Source organism: Ahaetulla prasina, chromosome 6 (genome assembly GCF_028640845.1).
Source record: "Ahaetulla prasina isolate Xishuangbanna chromosome 6, ASM2864084v1, whole genome shotgun sequence".
In the NCBI taxonomy this organism is placed as follows: domain Eukaryota; kingdom Metazoa; phylum Chordata; class Lepidosauria; order Squamata; family Colubridae; genus Ahaetulla; species Ahaetulla prasina.
In genome coordinates, this window is record NC_080544.1 from 12,747,486 (window position 1) to 12,767,940 (window position 20,455).

The 20,455-nt window shown below is 42.8% G+C and overlaps 1 protein-coding gene across 6 annotated transcripts in view; it reads left to right on the plus strand.

Annotated features, from left to right (window-relative positions):
• The window catches only part of ZMIZ1 (zinc finger MIZ-type containing 1), a 558,395-nt gene that overhangs the window by 87,504 nt on the left and 450,436 nt on the right, over nucleotides 1–20,455 (plus strand). For all 6 annotated transcript variants that reach the window (XM_058188355.1, XM_058188360.1, XM_058188358.1 and 3 more), the window contains exon 2: nucleotides 16,197–16,316. The gene's annotated coding sequence lies outside the window, so the exon portion shown is untranslated. The remainder of the gene's footprint in view (nucleotides 1–16,196; nucleotides 16,317–20,455) is intronic.

Sequence of the window (20,455 nt, forward strand, 5' to 3'; positions counted from 1 at the left end):
TTGAGTGGCAGATGAGGTGTTGTTTTTCTTTGAATGTTTCTTATAGCTCAAATAAAATTATTAGTTTTTTTAAATTCCGCTTTATTCTTTTTCTTATACCCAAAGACAACACGTTTATTAGAGTACAGGATCGATGTGGTAGAATCTCCAGATAGACTGGAGGTTAAGAGGGGGCTGAACGGAGAGTCCTTGCATCTGGGCTGATGTATCTTTGAAGCCTTATCTTGCCGTTCCCAAAGAAATGCCTATCTGGTCAGATTCTTGTTAACATAATTCACCCGCAATAAAACTACTGTTGGGATCTCTTCCTGAGTAGTTGTGGTTGTAGTTGCTTTTGCCTGACAACTAGGTCATAAAAGTTAAAACAATCAAGCACAATTTAAACACACACACACACACACACACAATAAAATCTGATTTCATTAAGTAAATCATACAGAGGATCTGATCCTAAGTTCGTTAGTGCAGGGTGTAGAATGCAATATTTGCAGGCCAGCTCACTGCTTACTCCAGGAGTTCGGTCCTGACCGGCTCAAGGTTGACTCAGCCTTCCATCTTTCCTAGGTTGGTAAAATGAGGACCCAGATTGTTGGGGGCCAATATGCTGACTTTGTAAATGTCTTAGAGAGAGCTGTAAAGCACTTTGGAGCAGTCTAAGTAACAGGGATGGGGTGGCTCAGTGGCTGAGACACTGAGCTTGTCAGTTGAAAGGTTGGCAGTTCAGCAGTTCAAATCCCCAGTGCCGCATAATGGGATGAGCTCCTTTGACTTGTCCCAGCTTCTGCCAACCTAGCAGTTCGAAAGCATGTAAGAAATGCAAGTAGAAAAATAGGGGCCATCTTTGGTGGGAAGGTAACAGTGTTCTGTGTACTTTTGGCATTTAGTCATGCCGGCCACATGACCATGGAGATGTCTTCGGACAGTGCTGGCTCTTTGGCTTTGAAACAGAGATTAACACCGCCCCCTAGAGTCAGGAATAACTAGCACATATGTGCAAGGGGAACCTTTACCTTTACCTTTAGTCTAAGTGCTATTGCTATAGTTTGGGCACAGAATTTAGTTTTCGTATAGGCGATTTCAGGATGCTTACCTTTCTGGGGAAAAAATCTAAATATCATTGGTATGAAGAGCAGTCTATCTGTTGAGATTGGTGAATTAATTGGGAGTGCAAGTCCTTGTAAAATTCACACCTTAGGAAGAGGTGTCTAGGGAGCTTCTCCAACATCTAGGTCAGAGATCTCCAACCTTGGCAACTTTAAGACTTGTCGACTTCAACTCCCAGAATTCCTCAGCCACCTTTGCTGGCTGAGGAATTCTGGGAGTTGAAGTCCACAAGTCTTAAAGTTGCCAAGGTTGGAGACCCCTGATCTAGGTCATGGTTATCCCAAAAGTGCTTTTTCAAGAGGCAACTGGACTTTCAGGTTTTTCTTTGAAGATGTTGCGCTTCTCATCCAAGATACTTCTTCAGCTCTGACTGGACATCGTCTATCTCCAGTCTACAACAGTCCTTTCATCAGTTCCAAGAAGGCTCCACACCTATTTGTTCTACTCGGGTGACACTGAAGACACAGACAAAACTCTCAGTGGCCTCAATGACCCTCTACAAAGAATGCAAATGACCAGCTGTCTGCAAGGAGTATACATCCTTCTATTCCCCATCATCCAATCAGAGCTGAAGAAGCTTCTTGGATGACAAGTGAAACATCTGCAAAGAAAAATCAGAACCTCTTGAAAAAGCACATTTGGGACTTAGGATGAGGTGTTCTAAGGTTTCTGTTGCATCAAAGGCACAAGGACAGCAGCTGTTCAAAATGCATTTCTGATTGTACCTTACCATCCATGGTTGCCTCAACCATCCATAATGGGATAGGGAAGAGCATTGGAAGTATGATTTAGATCAAACTCTAGTATCCTGTTCTGTTATTCTTCCTATGATCACAGATACCCATTCCATCAAGCCCAAAGAAAGTCTGAAATGGTATAGGACCATGATGGCAAATCTATGGGACACGTGCCACAGGTGGCACACGAGCATTACCCTAGGTCAGCTCCAGCGGCCAGCTGATTTCTGAGCCTTCCGGAAGTCGGCAAACAGGTGACTTTCCGGCCTTCAGAGGGCCTCCGGGGGGGGTGGCGAAGGCTGTTTTCGCCCTCCCCAGGCTCCTAGAAAGGCTCTGGAGCCTGGAGAGAGTGAACAATAGGCCTTCCAGTCCCACCATGCCATCAGATACCAAAAACAGGGGGAGCGCAGGGCGGGTTGCATGCACATCCTCCGGGGAGGCGGGGTACATAGAATTATGGGTGCGGGCACATGCCTGCACGACACACATACACACCGCTCCCTCCGCCTTTGGCATGCGATGATAAAAATGTTAGCCATTACTGGTATAGGATTTCCTGCCATAGCCAGGGTTTGGACTAGAAGACCTCCAAAGTCCCTTCCACCCCTATTGTTCTATGTTCTATGTTCTAATATTTGGGATAGGATAACTAGTATAAATATTGTGAAGGTAGGAGTTGAAACAGTTTATGTCCAGGATGCGAGGGATCTGCAAATATTTTCACGGCCCTCTTCTTGATTCGTGCAGTATACAGGTCCTCAATGGAAGGCAAGTTGGTAGCAATTATTTTTTCTGCAGTTCTAATTATCCTCTGAAGTCTGTGTTTTTCTTGTTGGGTTGCAGAACCGAACCAGACAGTTATAGAGGTGCAAATGACAGACTCCAGTCTGGCTTCCGGCCCGGTTACAGCACTGAGACGGCTTTGGTCGCGTTGGTGGATGATCTCTGGAGGGCCAGGGATAGAGGATGCTCCTCTGCCCTGGTCCTATTAGACCTCTCAGCGGCTTTTGATACCATCGACCATGGTATCCTGCTGCGCCGGTTGGAGGGATTGGGAGTGGGAGGCACCGTTTATCGGTGGTTCTCCTCCTATCTCTCCGATCGGTCGCAGACGGTGTTGACAGGGGGGCAGAGGTCGGCTCCGAGACACCTCACTTGTGGGGTGCCGCAGGGGTCGATCCTCTCGCCCCTTCTGTTCAACATCTATATGAAGCCGCTGGGTGAGATCATCAGTGGCTTCGGTGTGAGGTACCAGCTGTACGCTGATGACACCCAGCTGTACTTTTCCACACCGGGCCACCCCAACGAAGTGTTGTCCCGGTGCTTGGAAGCCGTACGGGTCTGGATGGGGAGAAACAGGCTCAGGCTCAATCCCTCCAAGACAGAGTGGCTGTGGATGCCGGCATCTCGGTACAGTCAGCTGAGTCCTCGGCTGACTGTCGGGGGCGAGTCATTGGCCCCGATGGAACGGGTGCGCAACCTGGGCGTCCTCCTGGATGAACGGCTGTCTTTTGAAGATCACTTGACGGCCGTCTCCAGGAGAGCTTTTTACCAGGTTCGCCTGGTGCGCCAGTTGCGCCCCTTTCTAGACCGGGATGCCCTGTGCACGGTCACTCACGCCCTCGTGACGTCTCGCCTGGATTACTGCAATGCTCTCTACATGGGGTCCCCTTGAAGGGCATCCGGAGGCTTCAGTTAGTCAGAATGCAGCTGCGGGTGATAGAGGAGCCCTCGTGGCTCCCGTGTGACACCTATCCTGCGCAGACTGCACTGGCTGCCTGTGGCCTTCCGGGTGCGCTTCAAGGTTTTGGTGAACATCTTCAAAGCACTCCATGGCATAGGGCCAGGTTACTTACGGGACCGCCTACTGCTACCGGATACCTCTCACCGACCCGTGCGCTCTCACAGAGAGGGACTCCTCAGGGTGCCGTCAGCGAGACAGTGTCGTCTGGCGACACCCAGGGGAAGGGCCTTCTCTGTGGGGCTCCCACCTCTGGAACGAACTCCCCAGGACTTCGTCAACTTCCGGACCTCCGAACCTTCCGTCGCGAGCTTAAAACACATTTATTCATCTGCGCAGGACTGGATTAGTTTTTAAATTCGTGGGTTTTTAAGGGGTTTTAAATGGGTTTTTAATGGGTTTTTAATGGGTTTTATTATTTGCTAAATTTTAATTGCGGCCAAATTGAATAAGTTTTTTAGTGGTATTTTAATAGTATTTATCTTGTAATAGTACTGTTTATTTTATCTGCCTGTAAACCGCCCTGAGTCCTTCGGGAGAAGGGCGGTATAAAAATTTAAATAATAAATAAATAATAAATAAATAAATAAATAAATAAATAATTCCTCTGTAGAATTATTGGGGTTTATTTTATATTTTGTATTGTATTTTAAATTTTAGGTCATATTGAATAAGTTTTTTAAAGAGTGTTTTTATTGTAATATATGGTATTATTTTATCTGCCTGTTCACCGCCCTGAGTCCTTCGGGAGAAGGGCGGTATAAAAATTAAATTATTATTATTATTATTATTACCTCAGCTGGTGTTTGGGCCTCCGCGCGCAATTCTGGAGACTCAGCTGGTCTTCGGAGCTCTCCTGTGCATGCACATGCATTTCCGAATGCATGCACAGATGGCATTCACATGTGTGCATTGCATGCATGAAAGCAGTGTGTATGCGCAGATGGTGCAAAGGCATGTGCAGCACATGGGGGAGCTGTCGAAAGCCGCATGCATGCACAGATGGTGCAGTTGTGCACACAGCAAACGGGGGTTGGTGCCACATGAAAGCTGCACACTCACTCAGATCGGGGGTGAGTTTCACTTACCTTTGCTACCGGCACGTGCACTCACTTTGCTTGCGCGCATGCCACTTTTGCAAGTGTGTACTTGCACACACTTGCAAGTACCTGTATGCAGCTCGTGCCTGCACAGATGGTGTTCGTGCGCGTGCATTGCACGCATGAAAGCCGTGAGCATGCGCAGACAGTGCAGGTGCACGGGGGAGCCGCGCGTAAGCGAAGCGTGTACCTTTTTAGCGCTCGGTGAGTAAAAGGTTCACCACCAGTGAGATAGGAAATCGAGAAAGTGCAACCGAGTTTATGCATTTTTTTTTCTTCAACGAGATCAACGAGGGATAGAGGTGTTCGTTTTTCTTTTTCTTGATGGCCCCAAAGAAATGACAAGCGGTAAATGCGTCCCTGCTCAAAGCTTGTGGTCCACCAGCTTTCTGAGAAACAGCTGCCGGCTATTATGGTCTGGCGATGGCAGGAAACGGAGCTGTGTGGGAAATGTAACTGTTAACTTCTTAAAAAGGATGTCTGTAGGAAGGAACTCTGGCTGTAATGAATCACAGTATTAAAGTTCTCGGTTGCTGGCTTTGTTAGAAAAAATGGACTTTGATCCGCTGATGGAGATAACTAGGAGCCATTGTTGGCTTTAAAATGCAGACCGCTTCCTCTCTCTCTCTCTCTCTGTGTGTGTGTGGTGTAAGAAGCTTGGAAGTTATCTTGCATTTCTTTTTCCTAATAGGCAGATAAACTTTAACAGCAATTGCAAGTCAAGAAGAGAGAGAGAGAGAGAGAGAGAGAGAGAGAGAGTGTTCTGTCAGACAAACCAAAGCTGGTTTGTTAAAACAGCAGGAGATGACAGTTGAGCGGTGACAAAAGCAGGCTGTTGCACAAAACAAGGAAGGCTTGTCAGAGACCAAAGCTGCCTTTTTGCAGCTACGTTCAGCCTCTCTGTATGTTGCAGGGAAGCTCTGCGGTTCGCTCCAACTTCGAGTTGTTGAATGATGGTGGAAACTTCCATGCCCCCCCCCCCCAAAAAGTGCTTCCTAAATGCTTTCTTTCTCTCGGGGTCTCTTTTTCTTTTTCTTTCTTTCTCTCTTTTCTTTCTTTCCTTTTTCTTTCTTTCTCTCTTTTTTCTTTTTTCCCTTTCTCTCTTCTCTCTTCTCCCTTTCTCTTTCTTTTAAATTTTTTATCCTTTTCCTTTTCCTTTTCCTTTTCCTTTTCCTTTCTTTTTCTTTTTCTTTTTCTTTCCTCCTCCTCCTCCTCCATTATACAGCTCCATTACTACTACTACTTCTTCTTCTTCTTCCCTCCCTCCCTCCCTCCCTCCCTCTCTTTCTTTCTTTCTTTCTTTCTTTCTTTCTTTCTTTCTTTCTTTCTTTCTCTCTTTCTCTCTTTCTCTCTTTCTTTCTTTCTTTCTCAAACAGTGACTCTGGATGGTGAACAATGATAAAGATGTTACAAATGACTGCATTCTCCTTCCCTCTCCTCCTCCTCCCTCTTCCCCTCCTCCTCCATTATACAGCTCCATTACTACTACTACTACTACTACTACTACTACTACTACTACTACTACTACTACTACTTCTTCTTCTTCTTCTTCTTCTTCTTCTTCTTCTTCTTCTTCTTCTTCTTCTCCTCCTCCTCCTCCTCCCTCCCTCCCTCTTTCTTTCTTTCTTTCTTTCTTTCTTTCTTTCTTTCTTTCTTTCTTTCTTTCTTTCTTTCTTTCTTTCTTTCTTTCTTTCTCAAACAGTGACTCTGGATGGTGAACAATGATAAAGATGTTACAAATGACTGCATTCTCCTTCCCTCTCCTCCTCCTCCCTCTTCCCCTCCTCCTCCATTATACAGCTCCATTACTACTACTACTACTACTACTACTACTACTACTACTACTACTACTACTACTACTACTTCTTCTTCTTCTTCTTCTTCTTCTTCTTCTTCTCTTCTCCTCCTCCTCCTCCCTCCCTCCCTCCCTCTTTCTTTCTTTCTTTCTTTCTTTCTTTCTTTCTTTCTTTCTTTCTTTCTTTCTTTCTTTCTTTCTTTCTTTCTTTCTTTCTTTCTCAAACAATGACTCTGGATGGTGAACAATGATAAAATGACTGCATTCTCCTTCCCTCTCCTCCTCCTCCCACTCCCCCTCCTCCTCCATTATACAGCTCCATTACTACTACTAGTACTACTACTACTACTTCTTCTTCTTCTTCTTCTTCTTCTTCTTCTTCTTCTTCTTCTTCTTCTTCTTCTTTCTTCCCTCCCTCCCTCCCTCCCTCCCTCCCTCTTTCTTTCTTTCTTTCTTTCTTTCTTTCTTTCTTTCTTTCTTTCTTTCTTTCTTTCTTTCTTTCTTTCTTTCTCAAACAATGACTCTGGATGGTGAACAATGATAAAAAGAAAGAGAGAGAGAGAGACAAATTAAATACAGGGGCAACTAAGAGATACTGATCAGTGTCAACATAACCAGAAAGCAGGGTCCTCCATGCACTCGGGACTTCACACCTGGGCCCCTGGCCTTTCAAGGCCTTCCCAAAAGCCCAACAGAGTCAGGGCCATCATAAACTCTGGAGGAGGATGTTCCAGGGAGCAGGTGCCACGTTAGAAAAAGCACGTTTCCCTGGCGTCCACCAGCTGACATTGCTTGGCTGATGGCGCTCAGAACATGTTCATCCTGTCTGACTGGATTGGATGGGTAGAAACAATTGGATGGGAGAAGACGGTCTCCCCACCAACGCCCCCCCCACCTCCCGGCAAGCTGGTCCCAAGCCATGAAGGTGACAAGCATCACTTTGAATTGCCCGTGGAAAATTACACCTGCTGAATGGCCGACCCCACTTACCACCCGCACGGCTGCATTCTGTACCAGCTGAAGCTTCTGAATGCTCTTCCAGCCAGATAACAGATTACAGGGACCTTGTAGGTCATCTAGCCCAACAAGCAGGAAGACCCTGCACCATTTCTGACACGTGGAAGTCCAGTCTCTTCTTGAAAGCCTCCAATAATAAAGCTCCCACAACTTCCGAAGACAGCTTCTGTTCCACTGGTTGATTGTTCTCAGTGTCAGAAAATTTCTCCTTTTATCCAGGTTGAATCTCTTCTTGATCAATTTCCATCCATTATTCCTTGTCTGGCCTTCAGGTTCTTTGGAAAATAGCTTGACCCCACTCCCCTCCTCCTCCATTATACAGCTCCATTACTACTACTACTTCTTCTTCTTCTTCTTCTTCTTCTTCTTCTTCTTCTTCTTCTTCTTCTCCTCCTCCTCCTCCTCCTCCTCCTCCTCCACCTCTTTTTCTTTCCTCCTCCTGCTCTTTCTTTCTTTCTTTCTTTCTTTCTTTCTTTCTTTCTTTCTTTCTTTCTTTCTTTCTTTCTTTCTTTCTTTCTTTCTCAAACAATGACTCTGGATGGTGAACAATGATAAAAAGAAAGAGAGAGAGAGAGACAAATTAAATACAGGGGCAACTAAGAGATACTGATCAGTGTCAACATAACCAGAAAGCAGGGTCCTCCATGCACTCGGGACTTCACACCTGGGCCCCTGGCCTTTCAAGGCCTTCCCAAAAGCCCAACAGAGTCAGGGCCATCATAAACTCTGGAGGAGGATGTTCCAGGGAGCAGGTGCCACGTTAGAAAAAGCACGTTTCCCTGGCGTCCACCAGCTGACATTGCTTGGCTGATGGCGCTCAGAACATGTTCATCCTGTCTGACTGGATTGGATGGGTAGAAACAATTGGATGGGAGAAGACGGTCTCCCCACCAACGCCCCACCTCCCGGCAAGCTGGTCCCAAGCCATGAAGGTGACAAGCATCACTTTGAATTGCCCGTGGAAAATTACACCTGCTGAATGGCCGACCCCACTTACCACCCGCACGGCTGCATTCTGTACCAGCTGAAGCTTCTGAATGCTCTTCCAGCCAGATAACAGATTACAGGGACCTTGTAGGTCATCTAGCCCAACAAGCAGGAAGACCCTGCACCATTTCTGACACGTGGAAGTCCAGTCTCTTCTTGAAAGCCTCCAATAATAAAGCTCCCACAACTTCCGAAGACAGCTTCTGTTCCACTGGTTGATTGTTCTCAGTGTCAGAAAATTTCTCCTTTTATCCAGGTTGAATCTCTTCTTGATCAATTTCCATCCATTATTCCTTGTCTGGCCTTCAGGTTCTTTGGAAAATAGCTTGACCCCACTCCCCTCTGTGACAGTCCCTCAAATATTGGAAGACTGCTCTCCTGTCTCCCCTGGTCCTTCTCTTCACTAGACTAGCCATGCCCAGTTCCTGCAACCGTTCTTCCTATGTTTTAGCCTCCAGTCCTCTACACCAGGGGTCTCCAACCTTGGCAACTTTACAACTTGTGGACTTCAATTTCCAGAATTCCTCAGCCAGCAAAGCTTTACGACTTGTGGAGTTGAAGTTCACAATTCGTAAAGTTGCCAAGGTTGGAGACCCCTGCTCTACACCATTGTAGAGAGAACACCGCTCTCATGTCTCCCCTCATCTTACATTTTTTTACATTACTATAATTCACATTTATCTATTAGATGACTGTTCTAACAGGCCTCTCCTGTAGCACGATCTGAGACCAGATTCTCAAAGGTTCCATTAATTTATTTCAAATAAACTAAGTTAACATACTCTGAAAGGTACTTAAAATAATGCAATGCTTTCTTTTTATTAGAGAATAGAGCTTTGTTTTTTAAAAAAAGTCATTCCCTTATAGATTTTGCTCGTCTTCTAAAAAGATTTATCTCGGCTTCCAATGGCCACTTGTTTGGAATTGAATTACTGGGTTGTTTCCTTTTGCCTGCTTGCTTGGCCTCCCTACTGTATATTTACTGAGGTTAAATTTATCCGCTTCCAGTGAATCTAATTTTTTTTTAAAAAAATGTATATAAGTTGGCGAAGAAGGCTCTTCTGCTCGACATAATCTACTGGATTTTACACCTTTCTGTCAAATGATACAGATGGCCCTCAACTGTCAACAGTTCGTTTAGTGACCATCCGAAGGTACGATGGCACTGAAAAAAAAAAGTGACTTATGACTGCCTTTCACACTTACAACCTGTACTTTTGTGACAGTTGGAGCATCCGAATGGCCACGTGATCAAAATTCAGGCACTTGGAAACTGACTCGTCTTTATGACAGTTGCAGTGTCCCGGGGTCACCTGATCCCTTTTGGCGATGGGGGAAGTCAGATTCACTTTGCAACCTTGTTACTCACTTAACTAACAACTGTAATGATTCGCTTTAACAATTGTGGCAAATGAAAGATGGTAGAATGGAGCACAGCTCACTCCACCAATGTTTCACTGAGCAACCTAAATTTGGGGCTTAATTGCAGTTGTAAGTCGAGGCCTTCCTAAAATGCAAAGCCTAAAAATTGAAGTTTTATTTTTTTTACCCCCACCTCAAGCACAAAGCCCAGAACTGGTTTCCAAGTAGAAACAAAATGAATTGTGTTCCGTAATGATTGTTAGGATATTGAATTTAGATAGCGGGAACAGTGCAGGGTACAATCGGCCAGAACACACAGTTGTAGTTGATTAGTTAGAAAGTGCTGACTCACGCCTGAGGCAGTCTGCATTGTGATTGGTTGTTGTGTGTGAAGTGGGTGTTTCCCTTTTTCCCCGCCTTTTTCTGTCTGTGTGTTCTGTAGAATTGTTTCGATTTACCTCACGATCAGGGGTGGGATTCAGCCAGTTCGCACCACTTCGGGAGAACCGGTTGTTAACTTTCTGAGCAGTTTGGCAAACTGGTTGTCGGAATAAATCATTAGGGCAGAGAACCGGTTGTTAAATTACTTGAATCCCACCACCGCTCACGATGTTTCCCATCTTCCTGACTATTTTCCTTTTGTGGATGATGACAGAAATGACCATAAATTTAAATGTTAAAAGTAAATAAGTTAGATTTAAATAAGTGTTATGTCCCATCAATGTTTCTCAACCTTAGCAAGTTTTAAGGTGTGTGGTCTTCGACTTTATATTTATATAAAGAAACCACAAGTTTGTGTCAGTTGTGACTAACAGAGGCTAACTTAACAACTGTGGAGCAAAATTCACATTAACTACTGTCTCACTTAGCAACAGAAAATTTTGGCTCATTGTGGTCATAACTTGAAGACTGCCTGTATAGCCATAGCCATACATCCTTTCGCAACCACTATGAGGAGCGCACACTTTCATAGTTGCGTTGAAATGTGACAAGCAAGCATGCAAAAAATGGAGCTGGCATTGTGATGCACATTTGCTTGCAAGCGCAACAGAGTTTAAAATCAGCCCTGGAATTATCATTATCATTATTTTTTTAAAAAAAAAATCACTTTTTTTTCTTTCGCTAGATTGCTTAATATTATTAAGAAAAAGTTGTAAAGTTGTTAAAAAAAAAGTAGATTACAATGCTGTGCAGTTATCATTTCCCCTTCCTGGAGAAGAAATTTGGATATAATAATTTCTTGAAAATGAAGGATATAATTATAGCTATTTAGATGTCGCTAATCTCTAAGCTGCCGGAATTTCCAAACTAACCATGGCTGATACTAAGTGTTATATTACAGGTAGTCCTCAATTTACGACCACATTTTGCACCCTTTCTTGGCCCCGTGGGTAAGTGAATCACTGCGGTTGTTAAATGAGCCACATGGTTGTTAAGTGAAGCTGGCTTCCCCCTTGACTTTGCTTGTCAGAAGGTCGCAAAAGGGGATCACGTGACCCTGGGACACTTTGACCGTCATAAAGATGAGTCAATTGCATCGGAACTGTAATCATGTTTCCAAATTTCCAAATGTTTCCAAATCTACCTTCTGTAGGTTTGACAAACGTTCACAAGTGCAGAGAAAGTTTTGCCCTTCTGTACACTGGTATCTGATTTTATTTGTTTATGTTAAGATTAAGGCAGCTGAAATGTGATTCTTTTCTCTTCTGTTGGCTTCATTTTGAGTGCTGTCATTTCTTTCAAGATGGATGAGTGAGCTTGCAAGTGTACTTCATTCCTAAAAATCTTTTCCTTCCTTCCTTCCTTTTTTTTAAAAATTTACATTTATATCCCACCCTTCTCCGAAGACTCAGGGTGGCTTACACTATGTTAGCAATAGTCTTCATCCTATTTGTATATTATTATTATTATTATTATTATTTATTGGATTTATAAACCGCCCTTCTCCCGAAGGACTCAGGGCGGTGTACAGCCAGGATAAAAAAGAACAATATACAGTTAAAATACAATTAAAAAACTTATTATACAGTATGGCCGAAAAATTAAGAATTATGAATCTAAAAACCCCAATTAAAACTAGAAAGAAAATTTAAGATTTAAAGATTTATATACAAAGTCAACTTATTGCCCCCAACAATCTGGATCCTCATTTTACCTACCTTATAAAGGATGGAAGGCTGAGTCAACCTTGGGCCTGATGGGACTAGAACCTGCAGTAATTGCAGACAGCTGCTGTTAATAACAGACTGCATTAGCAGTCTGAGCCACAGAGGCCCCTTCTTTCCTTCCTTCCCTTCTCTCCCCTCCCTCTCTCCCTATCTCTTTCCTTCCTTCCTTCCTTCCTTCCTTCCTTCCTTCCTTCCTGCCTGCCTGCCTGCCTGCCTGCCTGCCTTCCTTCCTTCCTTCCTTCCTTCCTTCCTTCCTTCCTTCCTTCCTTCCTTCCTTCCTTCCCTCCTCCCTCCCCTTTCCTCCCTCCCTTCCTGTCTCTCTCCTCCCTTCTTCCCTTTCTCTCTCTCTCTTTCCTTCCTTCCTTCCTTCCTTCCTTCCTTTCTCTCTCCTCCCTCTCTCCTTTAAACTTTCATTGAGGATTTCCCCCCTTATAAATCTGTTTCATGGGAGGGCACAAAACAGCTTGAATTTGCAATGATTTATGCTTATTTGCCTGGGTTTGTGTGTGTGTGTCTCTCTCTGTGTGTGTGTGTGTGTGTGTGTGTGTGTGTGTGTGTGTATGTGAACATCTTTCCAGAAATGTTCCGGCACCCTTCTAACTATTCTGGAAGTCTTTTTAGGTTGAAAGAAATGGTTTCAGTAATCTGGAATGGAGAGTTTAGCCTACCCTCCTATTTTGAACTTTGAAAAAAAAACACCATCACCCCCCACTTTAAAACCAACAATTGGGCTCTGATATACTTGAAGGGGAGGCCAACTGGGAATTCAGTCACCATGGTCTGGAGAGGCAAGGATGGGAATCTTTTTTGAAACTACCCCACCCCCCTTTAAAAAAAACCCCAGAAGAAAACAAAAGGAACTAGTGACATAATTCTACTAAGAAAGCTACATAAATGAATCACACAAGTGAAGCTCAATATTTTAGTGGTAAAGTATATATCACAGCCCTAAGCGATATACAGAGTCAGCATATTGCCCCCAGCCATCTGGCTTCTCGTTTTACCAACCTTGGAAGGTTGGAAGGCTGAGTCAATAGCACTTAGACTTATATACTGCTTCATGGTGCTTTACAGCCCTCTCTAAGCGGTTTACAAAGTCAGCCTTTTGCCACCCAACAATCTGGGTCCTCATTTTATCGACCTCAGAAGGATGGAAGGCTGAGTCAACTTTGAGCTAGTCAGGATCGAACTTCTGACAGTGGCCAGAATTAGCCTGCAATACTGCATTCTAACCACTGCGCCATCACAATTCTAAATAAATAAATAAAATGAATCTAAAGGATAACTTTCTGAAAGAAAGGATAACTTTCTGAAATAAGTGCATTCTAACCACTGTGCCATCACAATTCTAAATAAATAAATAAAATGAATCTAAAGGATAACTTTCTGAAAGAAAGGATAACTTTCTGAAATAAAGGATCAGCGTTTACAAGAAAGGAAACAGGGTCACTATATAGCAATAGCAGTAGCCCTTAGACTTATATACCGCTTCACAGTACTTTACAATCATCTCTAAGTGGTTTACAGAATCAGCCTCTTGCCCTCAACCATCTGGATCCTCATTTTATCATCCTAAGAAGGATGGAAGGCTGAGTCAACCTTTAGGAGGGAGGGAGGGAGGAAGGAAGGAAGGAAGGAAGATAGCATTTAGACTTATATACCACTTCACAGCCCTCTCCAAACAGTTTATAGAGTCAGCCTCTTGCCCCCAACCATCTGGGTCCTTATTTTACCGACCTCAGAAGAATGGAAGGTGGAGTCAACCTTTAGGAGGGAGGGAGGGAGGGAGGGAGGGAGGGAGGGAGGAAGGAAGGAAGGAAGGAAGATAGATAGCACTTAGACTTATATACCACTTCACAGCCCTCTCCAAACAGTTTACAGAGAGCCTCTTGCCCTCAACAATCTGGGTCTTCATTTTACCATCCTTGGAAGGATGGATGGCTGAGTCAACTTTGAGCCAGTCAGGATCAAACTTCTGGCAGTGAGCAATGAGTTAGCCTGCACTATGCCTCTTAATATTTTTTTGTGGGGCGGGGGGATATTGACACGATTGTATATATTAAACATATATTCACATCTTGTGAGAAAAAAGCTAAATCACTGATTAGAACGGGCTACAAATTTAAATAAGTAAACTTACAGTGCCGCAAACAAATATTCCAGAGTGCCTAATTTAATCTTGGTTCTCTTTAAATCCAAGCTCTGACCAGAAATTACCCTGCTCAGCAAGTGCTCTAATGAAATTCTAGCATATGCTGCAGGCTCATTCATTCATTTTTATTTTTATTTTATTATTTTTTTAGCTAATAGCGCGACTTGGGAAAACGGTTGGCCTTAAACCCATTTGAAAAATTTACAGTTGCAGAACTTCGTAAGAGGATTGTGAATGCAGCTATCTCCTCTTTAATTATCCCTGGGATTTCATTCGATTGCACATCGGATTGAGGGGTGGTACTGGATATGTTGTTTGCTAAAGCTGTTATGGTTTCAACGCACCGGGCCGTGTTTCCACGTTTATACAGAGGTGCAACTCAGCTAAAGTGAAAAATAAATGCTTCGTACTGCAAGGACATGAAAAAGTGGCTTTGTAACAAGTGAGATGCATAAATAGAATGTAGATTTCAGCTTAGTCCTCCTTTTTCCCTTCTTCCATCTCCTTTTTAGTCCACCATTAGTATAGATCTGGGGTCTCCAACCTTGGTCCCTTTAAGACTTGTGGACTTCAACTCCCAGAGTTCCTCAGCCAGCTTTTCCAGCTGGGAGTTGAAGTCCACAAGTCTTAAAGGGACCAAGGTTGGAGACCTCTGGTATAGATAGTCCTCAACTTACAAACCGCTCATTTGGTGACCGTAAAAGTTACAACAGCACGGAAAATGGTGACTTATGACCATTTTCCACACTTACAACCGATCAGAATAGAGCTGGAAGGGACCTTGGAGGTCTTCTAGTCCAACCCCCCTGCTCAAGCAGGAGACCCTATACCAGTGATGACGAACTTTTTTTGGCACTGAGTGCCAAAAAGATCACACGGAAACATCGCTCACGCACACGCGCGCTCATCAGGGCCGCACTTTGGAAAGGTCAAACTTCCGGGTTCTAGCGTGCATGCGCACCCGATGATCAGCTGGCCAGCGCTCCGGAAAAACCAAACTTCCGAATTCTGGTGTGCATCCACACCTGACAATTAGCTGGCTGGCGCACATGCGCGAACACATGAAGGACAACTGATCATCGCGCGCACATGCGTGCCAGAAACCCGCAAGACAAGCATGCAAGGTCATGCGTGCCGGGCGACATGACTTCTGTGTGCCATAGGTTCGCGATCGTGGCCCTATACCATTCCAGACAAGTGGCTGTCCAGTCTCTTCTTAAAAACCTCCAGCGATGAAGCTCCCACAACTTTTGAAGGCAAGCTGTTCCACTGATTAACTGTTCTCACCGTTAGGAAGTTTCTCCTTAATTCCAGGTAGCTTCTCTCCTTGATTAGTTTCCATCCATGGTTTCTTGTCTTGCCTTTTGGTGCTTTGGAAAATAAGTTAACACCCCCACCTCCTTTGTGGCAGCCCCTCAAATCCTGAAAGACTGCTATCATGTCACCTCCCAGTCCTTCCTTTCTCTAGACTGGCCATACCCAATTCCTACAACGGTTCTTCATAGGTCTCCAGGCCTTTAAGAATCTTAATTGCTCTTTTTTGCATCAAGAAGCCATCCCTATGATCATATGATCAAAATTTTGGATGCTTTGGAAATTAACTCGTATTTATGACCGTTGCAGTGTCCCGGGGTCATGTGATCACCTTTTGGGAACCCTTTTAACAAGCCAAGTCAATGGGGAAGCCAGGTGTGCTTAACCAACGTGATACTGCAGTGATTCACTTAACAACTGTGGCAAGAAAGGTCGTAAAAGCGGGCCAAACGCATTTAATAACCGTCTCGCTGAGCAAGGCAAATTTGGAGTTGTGGGTCGTAAGTCGAGGGCTACCTTTATTTCAGGATTTCAGCCTGCAATGAATAAATGGGTGTGTTTTTCATAATGGAAGGTTAAATATCATGCCTAAGTCTTGATTGTTTTTTGGGGGGTTTTCCCCATGTTTGGGGGTTACCATCTTCTCTGCATCATCGGTGTTATGAAAATTAATAGTTAACTATTTCCCCCCCTTCTTTTTTGGTTTTCTTCCTTGTTAGAAACGACCTTGATGACTGCCGGAACTGCTCTGGGCTCCCACCTCCTCCTCCTCTTCATCTCTCTGTTTGTTAAGAGCTCCTGCGTGTTAATTGACGTTAGCCTCTTCCAAGAGTTAAAAGGTAATTATTTGCCCATTTAATGTTCTGCTTGTTAAATTTCCTCATCGGGGCCAGTAGGAAAACTGGGTGAGGTCTGAAGGAGATGGCGTGGAAACTTTTAGTCTTGCGTAAACTTCTGAACTGGAGCCGATTGCATTTGCATTTTTTTAGAAAACGATATCTATCAAGAAGATATTATTGCAGATATACAGGTATTCCGTGATTTACAGTAGCCCGTTTAGTGACCGCTCATAGTTAACAACAACACTGAGAAAAGGGCCGTTTTTCACGGTCACGACCTTTGCCGCATCCCCATGATCACGTGATCAAAATTCCGATACTTAGCAACCGGTTCATACTTATGACCGTTGTTATGTCCCAAGGTCTGACAAGCAAAGTCGATGGGGAAGCTAAATACACTTCACAATCTGGTTACTAACTTATCAACTGCGGCGATTAACGACTGTGGCGAGAAAGGTCATAAAATGAGGGAAAACTCCCTTAAAAGATGGCTCACTTAGCAACATAAATTTGGGGCTCCATTGTGGTGGTACTGTAAGTCAAGGACTCCCTGTATTTTGCACTGGTTTGCTTTTCTTGCATAGGAAAATGGACCTCACTTCTAAATCAGGGGTGGGTTTCTACCGGTTCGCCCCTGTTTGGGCGAACCGGTAGCGGCGGTGGCGGGAGGCTTCGCTCACCCGTCATCAAAAGCGCTCTGTGATAGCGAACCGGATTTGAATCCCATCTCTGTTCTAGACCTTTGTAGACCTTTGAGGATGTTCGAGATCATGTGGCCTCCTCGTTTTTTTTTCTCCTCAGGTTTTGGCCTAGGAAATAATTTCTCTGCCAGTCTTATCCACGGCCAAGCCTTGCATAAACATTTAGCTGCGAATGTTGATTAGATGTTCTGCTATCGGGCCAGACTGGCAATGATAAACCGAACAGGAATGCGGAGATTAAACTTAAAAAAAAAAAGTAAAATATAATGGAAGAGGCCGTCAAGGCAGCGTTGCTCCTAATTCTTTTTTTTAATCTTGGTTAACCGAATCGCCGGCTTTCTGTGTTTGCTGACCCTGAAAAGCTCCAAAGAAACGTTGGCTTGAGGAGATGGCGGAGAAAAAGTTGGCTCTGCTCCGCTTGAATGAAAACATTTACTTTTTTTCCCCTTTTCTCTCTTGTCAGATCAGCCCTGACATATTTTCTAGAGATCAGGACGGATTGTGTTAAATGGCTTTTTGGCAGCTTGTTGGTGGAATAATTGTTAAGTGCAAGACGGGTGGCATAGAATACAAGTATTTCTCGAACTTAACAACCATTCATTTAGTGATTGTTCAAAGATACACCTGGAAAAATTGCCTTCATTTTTCACACTTAATGACCGTTGCGTGGTCACCTGATCAAAATTTGGACACTTGGCGACTGGCATATACTTATGACGATGGGTAACTGTCCCTGGAATCAAGGGATCCCCTTTTGCGACCTTCGGACAAACCAAGTCAATGGAGAATCCGGATTCACTTAACAACCGTGCTATTAGCTTAACAACTGCAGCGATTCGCTCAACGTCTGAAAGAAAGGTGGTAAAATGGGGGCAAAACTCACTTTGTTTTTACTTAACGACAGAAACGTTGGGCTCAATTGTGGTTGTAGGTCGAGGACTACCTGTAGAAGCAGCCTCGTCATTTATTTATTTTTTTCTTTTGAGGGGCTGTTCAGATCCCTTTACAACAAGTTGAATGGATGACCTTAGATGACGAAAAACCACTTTTTTTCTTCTACCTCCTCTTTACTCTTCCTCCTGCTAAGTCCACTCCTCAAGGAAAAAAGATTCTGTTTTTCTTAGCTAGTTGGTAATTTCGTAGTTGTTAAGAATTTTTTAAAAGACTAAGTTAGTCTTCGGGAGTAGTTAGTTGATCCAGATTGAAGATTCTTTTGGGGGGACGTGCTGAGTTCAATTGATCTATCTGTCCCTCAGTTCTGTAAGTAAAACTTAATGGGGGCAATCTTGATGATTGGCTAAAGTCATACCGGTAAAGAGCAATTTATTTATTTATTTATTTATTTTATTTTATTAAATTTCTATACCGCCCTTCTCCCGAAGGACTCAGGGCGGTGTACAGCCAGAATAAAAACACAGAATATATACAATTAAAAGAATTTAAAATGAACTATTACTATACGGCCAATAATTAAAACATTTAAAAATTTAAAATATTATTAAAACCCCAATTTAAAATCAACTATTTATGCCAGTCCTGCTTGAATGAATAAATATGTTTTAAGCTCACGACGAATAGAATGAATAGAACCTGACTGCTTTTTCAATTTTGCTAAAAAATTTGTCTTTGGAGTAAAACTTTTGTTGTTACTAGAAATAATTTATTCTTTGGTTTTATTGGTTTTTAAATGATATAAGCCGCCCATATTTGCCTTGGGGCAAGATGGACAGCCAATAAAAATAAAATAAAATAAAATAATATGATAAAATACTAGGTGAATCCCTGATGTCAAAATTTTCAGAAGTCCATGCTTAAAACAACAACAACAACAACAACAACAACAACAACACAATTTTAAAAAGACTGAAATTTACGTGGGGCAACATGTCTGCTTTATAATATAAATATATATGTTTTGGAGTCTTCAATGATACTTGGATTGGCATGTGAAATTGGCTTCCATGGCATTTTGACAGGGGACAAATGAACATTTAAAAATGACAGGTGTTTGGCTCGACTTTTAAAATCTGTGTTGAAATAATATTTTGCGATGGAAGAAAGAGAGGCATGGAGGCGATGGAAGTTAGAATGATCTGGAAAGATAGAAATGCTTGGAGTAAAAACAATGAAAGGTGTTGATGGAAAATGCATTTTAGCTGTTTCCTTAATTTCTTTGTCTTATTCTTTCTGGCTTTCCCCCCCCCCCATTCTTGGCATAATTTTGCATGCCTAAAAGTGAAAAGCATAATAGGTTTATATTTTTCAACAATGAAGAAAGGGAGGGCGGGAGGGAGGGAAGGAAGGAAAAAAATGAAGAACTGCAAACATAGTATCTGATATTGCTGCAGGACAACTTTGCATTACCCCCAATTGCTTTTATATCTGCCTTTCTAAATTTCAGCTAATTAGCCATTTGCAAGCATCAGGTTACCTCAGATAAGTTCCACATGTCTGAGCATGAAGACAATAAAGGGCCTGCAATTTTAGCGTGAAAAGTAATATTGTGGCATTTCTTGCTAATGACTTCTTTAATTCGGCACTTTCAATACCTTTACCCTGTTCATCTCTCTGGGCATAGTCATTTAAAGTTTCTAAATAATCACAAGACTTCAGTAATTGAGGGTGTGTTCTATATGAGGAGTTGTGTCAGAGAGAATACAAACGAGGGCCGTGCAATTTGTCAAAACAATAGTTTCATGAACAGTATTGTGCAGACGCATTGCTGCTGTGTCGTGGATTAAAGCTGCAGCGTCCTTTGGCAACTTCGATGAGTTTTCTTTGATTTTGTTTCTAGCTGTAAGTCTGTTTTTAACAAATCAGAAGCATTACTTCTGATCCATAAATTATTATTTATTAAGGAAATTAATAAATATCCAATGAGAAAATGATAAAGTACTTCTAGTGGTCTTTTAGGAGCGGTCTCTTAGAAGTTAAGCTTAATAAACTATCTACTTAAAATAGGGGGGTATCGTATTTTTTTTCATTTGTGGATGGTTCAGAAAAGTAACAATACTTATCAAGATTCTTAACATTTAGAAATTCTTAACATTTAGAATCTACCTAGCATCTATTAATAAACTGGCAAAAAAAAATGATTATGATTCATTTGGCAAAACAGCCCACCAACAGTGGCAAATAGAATATTTGCAAAACAAGTATTAATAATAGCATAATTTCACATGATCGGTTAATTGTACATATGTATGAATTTCAACATTTGCATGTGTGCAATATAAACAGACTGTTACTCAATTAAGCAGAGATGGTTGTAAACAAGATGAAATATAAAATACAGATATCAACTTTTACAATTAAATGTTAAGAAATTGTATGCTGCCTCTAACATTGATGATCAAGTTGAAGCACTGAGAACTTTTCAGAGGAGATGCTGCATAATGAAATAATATTGAACTGATGACAAGATTAGCCAATGGTAGT